This window comes from Echeneis naucrates, chromosome 21 (genome assembly GCF_900963305.1).
Source record: "Echeneis naucrates chromosome 21, fEcheNa1.1, whole genome shotgun sequence".
NCBI classification, from domain to species: Eukaryota; Metazoa; Chordata; class Actinopteri; order Carangiformes; family Echeneidae; genus Echeneis; species Echeneis naucrates.
Genome location: NC_042531.1, coordinates 9,609,384 through 9,618,482, shown reverse-complemented (window position 1 = coordinate 9,618,482; position 9,099 = coordinate 9,609,384).

Sequence of the window (9,099 nt, the reverse complement as noted above, 5' to 3'; positions counted from 1 at the left end):
AACAGTCAATGTGTAAACTGCACAAACACAATTCTCTATAGTAAAGGGTTAACAAGAGAGTATTCCCAATTTCGTTACATTCCATTGAAATCTCTGCTGGGAGGTTGGCAGAATAACAAGCAGCCTGATCTATAAAAACGTCAGGTTGGCGTAAATAAATAAATATAAATACGCCGGATATAAAATGCTGGTTGAGGGATGTCAACCTACGATTTGTAACTGCTTCCACAGTCAAGTAGCAGCCATCCTATATTTAAATGCCAGAACTTGTAAGGCTCTGCGGGCTGATTCAGTGTGCATTTGCTGAGAGTGATACATGCAGTAAAGAATGTTGTCACTTCCACTCAGGGTCAGACTCAGATTTGTTCGCTGTCAGGGAAAAGATGGCCCTGGATGGGTAAAAACAAAACCCTCTGATTGTTCTCGATAGATTTTAGGTTTTTTGCATAAAATCTTTGCATCTGTCACCTGATTGGAAATTGTGGTGTGAATCATTGCGTGAATCTGATTGTGAAACACAAAAGGATAGAGGAGACACGAGACATCAGGGAAGCACAAGGAGACGAGCATGTCCGACAATCTGCTTCAAATGCAACTACAGTGTCATGTGGCGGGAGGATTTGAGAGACTCAGCGTATTCTAGACAGTTATGTTTGTCCATTTGGGCTTGTGGCCCAGAGGCCAAGATGAGGGGCAGAGGATATTAGGGTCAGACAGGAGCGTGATCTAAGGAGACTATGACTGAAGCTTTGACCGATAAAATCCCGCTGCCCTGCTGATCCCTAACTCTCCCCCCTCTGAGCCCCTTTTAAAACAGCTGATTTCAGTCATTCTGGCACACTTGGCCACTTAAAGCCCAGCAGTGCTTAAATTTTGCAAGTCCTGCTTTTGGCTCACGTTGTTTGACTTTTAAAGCTAAAATTAGTCAGACATAACCGTCCAGGATACCAAGGACATACATTCAGTACTGAAAAGCGCCAGAAGAGCAGACAAAACAAGACTGCTTTTATGTGAGCTCCAACACTGCAGATTGCACAGCATTAAAAACAAAACTACGCGGCACAGTGATGTGACTGTAGCTTTTACTGCCCTCTGATCCCAACTTAGCATTAGTGGCCACTGGACCTCAGCCACATGTGTGTCAGCGGTCCCTACAGCAAACTGCCCTCAGATGCCACACTTAACTGTCTCATCTGCTGCATTTTGTTTGTTTGTGTCTGTTTGTCAACATGTATCTGCCTATGACCTGCCTCAGACTCTCAACTTTCTGTTAGCGTGACGCTAACTGTGCCACAGCTGATTTATTCAGTGAATTAAACCAGCTTTCAGGTGGAAGTCTAAAGATCTGAACAGGGTTTCTGCCGGGAATACTCGGCAGTGTGACTAATTGGAATAAGATGCAAAGTGTTCCCTCCCTGAGTTTTAATATTCTTTGAAAAGATTGTGACGCAGTTTCACTTCATCTGCTGATGAAGTTCAAATTGGTACTGGGACACTAACAACAATAATGACTATATGTCAGAGAAGCTCAACACCACGGGAACGGTGTGCCTGGTGCAGGTTTAATAAATGAGCTCATGTGAGTACATCGGCAGGTCATGTTTGGTCTGTTCGTTCATCCATGCATCCATTTTGGACATCTGCTCCTGTTGAGGGTCACTGTAGGCTGAACTGTAGCCTTTCACAGCATGCAGTAGGCAATTAACCAGGAGCAGAACAACTGCTATTCTGTCACAGCTCTACAAACAGCTTTCATTTGGTTAGAATTCTTATGGATAGCCTTCCTCTTACAACTAACTTGTTTGATGAATCTACATCTAAATTAATGCTTTTTTGTTTGTTTGCTGTTTAACAGAATACACACACAGATCCTTGAATGCAGCTTTTCTCAAAGTTTGGTCCTCAAGTATACTTGTAAAATATCAAGTTTAAAGTGTCTGTGTGACCACAGAGCCTACTAGTGAGGAATCAAATCACATCAAATCAAATCAAATCAGATTTATTTGTATAGCGCCAAATCATAACAAAGTTACATCAAGTCACTTTACATGTAGAGCAGGTCTAGACCAAACTCTATAAAATTATTTAAAGAGACCCAACAGACAAGGAGGAGCAGATGGGCAAGTTTTTTCCCCCCAATATTATATTAGCTCATAGAAAAACAAACATTATGAATTTAATTGGCTGTTTTAAAGTGTTGCTGGACTTCAATGTAACCAAACACTTTGCAACACAATTATACTCACATTGGTTCTTCAGTCAGAATCTCCTGTTTTATAAAAAAAACTTAAAAGTGATCTCTATGACATTAGAAAGAAAAATAGCCTGCTCTGGATTTTACTAAAATTTCCCAGTTATCAGGAGCCTCTTAACTTTCAAACACCGACTGATTCTTGTAGCGTCTTTGATTACATAAGGGCCAGTGAGCGACGTGTACAATGTCACACCGTGGCATGCTCATGGCGTCGGTTGTTTTTTGGTCAGAGAAGGTAACTATTTCGGACAAAATAGTTCCAAAAACTCACTGTGCGCTACCTGGTTAGCACCCAATGGTTAATTAAGTCAAGCATTTATTGATTGAAGCGCCTGATATTCCAATCTGGAGTTGGTAGAGAACCAAAGCATAAATGAGAGTAGTTATTAGACTTGGTAACACACCTCCCAATGAATGCTGCTCTGTGAATGCTTAAAGATAACTCACTTTTTGCTAACAAGGACACCATATCAACTTAAGAGCTGATCTGCTGTGTGTTATCAACTTGTTCTTGCTGCCCTGAAGTGACTTCAGACATCAGCCATTGCAGAATTACATTTTCCAAGCCATCAAATAAGCATGCATACTAAATGGACCCTTAAACTGCCACCTCTAGATATTTAATTAATTCAAAAGTTGACAGTGAAATCTGCTGCCTCACAAAATGAATGCTTTAGTGTCCAACTCGATAGAAGCGTACGCCAGTTTTAACCTCCTACTGCCACTCATGTGCAAAGGCGCAAAATTCAGAAACACCAGTTATTTTCAACAGAGCAGCAACTCAAAGAAAGCCTTTGCCAAACCCACAGCACATAGAGCAATAAAGGACGAAATGGGCAGCCCATTACTTTCAATCACCAGCTCGCACCGTAATACCAAACACTACACAAACAAAAACTCTTTGACTGTTTGGCCGTAGCATTAATTGAGCCAGTCAACAATTCTCATCCGAATGACTGATGTCAGTCTGAAATTAGAAGTTAAACTGTCTTTGGCTCCCTTTCCTGCATATGTGGTGCTCAATCAAAACGCTTCCCATTACTATTGCAGTGCAGTTAATCTTAGAAATACGACAGTTGTGAGATCAGTAATCAGCCCTGACTGAATTAGAAAGTTAGTACCAATCCACAGCACACTACTCACTGAATGACAGTGAAGATGCCGAGGTCATTGTCGTCTGGGTCCATTGCTGATGACATGTCTTTAATGCCGTACTTGTTTCAGTTTTTGTTGTCCAGGCCTTTCAAGGCTCTTTTCACTGATGTGTGCTCCCGTCCTTTCTCTTCACTCCGAATTTTCTCCCTGCTTGATTTGGATTTTCCATAGGCAACTGAGCTTGTCTGACTAAGGCATTCAGTTATGATTACATGTAGTGCACCCGTCCAAGTGAGTGGCCGGTGCCCCGGGGGAGGAGACTGAGCATGTCGCTTCTGCCTCGGTAATGAAATAACATCACATTCCGGGCCAGTGCATCAGAAAACACAGAGGGATCAATGGTGAACAGCTGGACTCCAGTGGGTTGGTGTGCGAGTTAAAGCTGCCTCACTGAACAAGGCTCTTATGAAAAACGTGTTCTGTTTGGGTGAAAATCACCTGTGGTATTTCAAGTCTGCTGGTCATAGCAGGAGATTTAAAGCACATTTGAGTTTCTGACTCAGGTGGGCAGTCACTGACATCACTGTTTTATCCTGACGGTATTATTTACATCAGTTGCAGTACATATCTAAATTGGAGTATCTGAAATATTAATCTGATTCCTGTATGAGGCATTTGGAGATGGCATGTGTTTTATCATCCATGAGAGCTTAAAAATTAAGCTTCAAACGTAATCCAAACTCTGTCACTATCTGCTTGCCAACTGTCACCCTTAACAGAGACAAACCTAAGTCCCATATAAACCATGGAATTAGATCTTAACCTTAATGTTATACACTGGTAGGTATTGCTTTACAATACATATTTATAATTTTCTTATCACAGATTGTTCTTTGTATAATGCTGCTTTTCAGGCTATATTTTTAATCTAATAAATAAAAAATAGTTCACGTCAGCCTTTTTGGCTTTTTAGCACATTCACCCATAAAGCCACGGCATTTAAACATCATGGTAGTTCACACTGGATTATGCCATGCAGACTCTTTCATGCATGAATGGCATACACAGCCTTCCATTAGTTATGAACTGAGGCACGTGTCTTTGCCTCTGCAAGCAAATGGAACTGCTTGCATAACTCATCCCATGCCATGTCCACACAGCGGTCTGTAATAGTTCATCCTCCTATGTAAACATGTTAAAATGGAAACAAACGTCTTAACACATAATCCATCAAACGTGCCCTATGATATGTACGGCATTGTGTTATTGTTTCAGTAATATGTGCAGTGCAAGGCGTGTTTCTCCTTATGCATGTATACTGTAGCTAGATATGACCATATGGCCACCATGGAATGGTAGGTGGGGTTAAAACAGGCAACGCAGACCTTTGAGATAAATGCTGCACTTGAATCTGTCCAATCATGAGGCCAGCATTTGCCCCTGGGCCTTAGTGCACTTCATCAGTGGCCTGTTTTTCCGTGACACATAGGCCACAGCACTTAGAGTGACTGTGCAATAACCCCGCACAATGTACAAGACTAAGAATCACATTAGCATGTTGTCTTGGGGTCACAACAGTGACGATCTAAGATTAGATGATAGGCAGTGTGTGTTCTGAGACTCATCTGATTTAATGTGCTATTCGCTGTGTGTGGGTGGATGGCTCATTTGTTTCCTTAGAACAATGTGAAGCTGCATGCTTCTTTGTAAATTGTTCTGACAGCTTACATGGCTGCAATACACAGTTCAGAATTTGTGATTAATTAGCAAAATACACTTCAGGGCGCAGGAAACGATCACAGAAAAGATCGCAGTACTCCCAAATAAGTAATAAATGGTAGCTAAAACAAATAACCAAAAGCAAAAGGTACCGTGACATCCACATAAAAAAGAAATAAAAATAAAAAGCAAGAAGATACAAGTAGAGTTTTAGTTCATCAAAGAAGATTTGTGCCTCACATAATAACAGCGAAAGTGACTTTTTCATTACTTTATGGAGCAGAACAAACAGTAGATGCAGTCATTTGCATAAAATAATGAGAGTCTCTCCATGCAGAACAGGAAAACTCATAATAATATAATAATATTATATAAGCGCTACTGTTTGGCCCTCAATAAAGGTTACAGATGGATTTGTAAGAGCTGTCGACTGCATTTATTCAAGTAATGCCATTTACATTATTTGGCCATGAATCAGAATAAGAATCATTATTGCTGGGGGGTAACAAAAAAAATAAAAAATAAAAAATAGGGCATTCATTTTAATTAATTAAATACATTGGAAGCACATTAACAGGCTTGGACAAAGCCCTTGGTCTCATTAAAGTCTGAAATGTGTTCTTGCTACTTTAATCAAACATTAACATTTAAGTTTAATGTGCCTGCATTAATCATCATTTATCAGAACTTCTTCTCAGGTCAGCAAAACAGATCACTAACAAAACCAACAAGCATAAAAACAACTCGCAGTACGCTGAAAAATATACTCGTAGCAAAGACAGGAAGTACACTGAAGTCAATGGTAGTCGATGAGATCCCAGGATATCGCATTCCTCAAATCAGATAGCAACCCTCGTGTCAACACACTACAGAAGCTCCTCCCTGCTACCCTGGGAGGATAGGATTCGCAGCATCCAGCAATTATCTGTAATGTGGGAGAAAAATCAATGTGCCCATGGAAAGCTGCTAAGGTCACCAAGCCGACGTTGTCACTTGAATCAGAAGCACTGCCATACTGCAGGCTGGGCTCCCAGCATCTGCAAGAGCTTGCATGATTTGTAATGCTGTGGATTACGATAACTATTAGCCTGACGATATAGATGATGATTGGATGGATGGATGATTTTGCCACCGATTTCAGTCAAATTAAAAGATCATTATGGAAATAATTACTAACGGGGGTGAAAAAATCCTTTAAACTGTTAGTTTTATAGTTACAGTTTAGTTTTAGTCCAGGTTTTATACCTCAGACATAGAAAATTTACATTTCTGTTTAGGTTGGACTTATTGATAGAAATTTAGCAAATGAGCTAATTCCAAACTATGCTGGTGCAGTGACTCTTGAAAGGTGCGATACAGATGGGGAACATATTCCCACCTTAAATATTGTAAATTATCTATCTTGTTAAAAATTTCAAGGTTAAATATATATATATGTATTTTAAAGTGCCTCAGACTCACCTCTGCTCCTCTTGGTTTTTGTCCAAATTAGTGCAAATTTCATTTTTCCCTGTAATGTCACTTTCCATGTCTTGTCCCTCAGGTAGATGCTCACAACTAAAGCCAATGGAGGACTAGCTTTGAGTGTGCCCTTTCTGTGTGCTACTATCCCAGCAGCACAGTAAGGGGAGGGGAGGCCTACTAGAACCACTGATAGTCTGGTGTAAATTCTATTAACGGTAAGGGGATATTGAGAAGGATGAAAAATCAATACCTTATAGCCAGTAATGTTTGAAGGATCAGGCTGAGTGGAAATGTGAGATGGCATGGCCTTGCCCTGATGCAGAGACTTGCTTCTGTGAGTGGTTAATCAAGTGCTTGTCAGACATCTAGATTGCATTTTCCTCTAGCCAGCCCTCCCATTTTTCCCCTCTACTGTAAAGAATATGTGCTATCAAATGGAAGAGATGGTAAGCAGAGTAATAATAGCAGTCACCAATCTGATATTGCTGCACTCTACTTGAAGAATTGAAAATCACCTTTTGCCTTAAGGTCTCAGTTTTCACAAATGCATTGTGTTTCACGTCTGCACCAAATGTATTTACACGTGATGCATACTTGTGTTTGATTCGCAGACTGTACAATCTTCAGGAAATGATGGGGGTGGGGTAGAGGGGAGCTCTGTGATGAGTCACAGAGTTTGAATCTTGCATCTCTGCTGTGAACCTTTCCGGTTTATTGAGACATTACCCAATGAAAGACACACACCACAACCCGCTAGTGCCCCACTAAGACAAATTCCAAAAGCTATCTTTCCTGCCAAGGAAGCCCAGTAAATGTTGCCTAATGGTGCACCAGCACCGACAAGTGACAGAAATGAGGCACTGCAGAAGTTAAAGGCTAAGATAACTCATGCTGATAATTCAATGCTCGTTCCATTTACATTTTGAATTTGATATTTTTGGGCTACTGTCAGCAAAAGTTGCCTATAACATGTTGCACAGCAGCTACATGTTTGACTTCAAGAATGCCTATTTCAGTTTTGTTGCTGACAGACTCAGAGCAAAGACATGCCTTTGGTGAGATGACATATTTTGCATATTTGAAATTTTCTTTTAAAATTATAAGCCATAAAATCCCATTGAAGGATGATACCTGGAGTTAAAGTTGCCTTTGAGTTCAGTTTTAGTCCGGATTAAGTCTCACTTTGGTCAGCAGATTTGCACATTTGCTGTATGAAATGACTTCATTTAGTCCACAAAATGCAGTCAATTTTTAGTGCAAACAAAGCCTCTTATTATGTTGAATCAACACATCTGCCAGAATAATTAAATTGAACATGAACTGAAAGGACATAAGCCTCACAAATTCACATTGTGTTTATTGTTCTTTGTGTTTAAATCCTGTATCTGTGAACAAGAGCAACGGTTCCAACCCGTCAGGTCCTCCTGGGGCCCCAGGAGGGATTATATTTGTCTGGAACATATAAATATTGAATTTATCAAGCATTTTTCCAGAAATACTCGAGACAGTGGTGAAATGGGACAAATAAGTCATTAATACTACACAATTTTCAGTGTCTTGGCTGATTCTTAAGAAAAAACATGGGTTGTTTTCTCCCATCTAGTGGCCATAACTCTCAAAAGTCAACTGCTGACTCATCCCCTCTTCCACACCAGTTCAGAAAAAGAGATTCCCTTGTAATGTCCTGCCAGCAAGTGTCCCAGTCCAACCACTAATGCTCATACCTGTACATGCAATGCTGATGTTGGGTCCCTTCATAAAGTATTATTTGAAGGAGCTTTGGCCATCATATTCTCATCACAGGTTTTTATCTGCATCCTACCACTGAATCTGTTCTGTTTCTCTCTAAATCTGATAGTACTAGAAAACTGAGCTAGTAAATCACCACGAAAAATTACCTCCCCCACACACCTTCAGAAAACCTGTGTTGTTCCAGGGAGACAGCGATCTTAAAGAGCATTCCTACCAGCAGGATGCTCAGTGTAGTGCTCGTTATATTTCTGCTGTGCACTGAGCAATAAAGCGCCTCTTGGAAAGCTGCATAGCTTATCAAGGAGCAGTCCTTACTTAGGAATATGATTTACATGTGTTATTGTGTTAATTACATATTAGAAATTAGAAAGATTTGAAACCAAAGAAAGCTCTATATTGTAAGGTTTTTCCAAAAGTTTTGCCTTTTGCCTTTTGCCATAGAAAAATGACAAAACGGGAGGTAAGATGAGAAACTGTTGAGGTTATTACTGCAAACTTCGGCACCACCAAATAAGTGAATCAAATGCAAGGCCGCCCCCTTATCACCACTTCCCCTGTCTGTTTGGTGGACTCTGGTATCTGATGAATCCTTATCATGGCCATACAGTGCTGGTTCACATGTCATGTTATCATACAGGTCCCTTCCCCAGGGCTCCCACAGGAAGCGCCTGTTCCCAGGGCACCACATGCCAAGTATCTTGACTGCGTCACGGTAAAAAGAAAATCAGTGCGGTGAAGAGAGGACTGTGACTGCTGGCATGGACTGTTCAGTGTTTCTACCACCATACGGGTCAAGTAGTAGTTAACACGGGTTG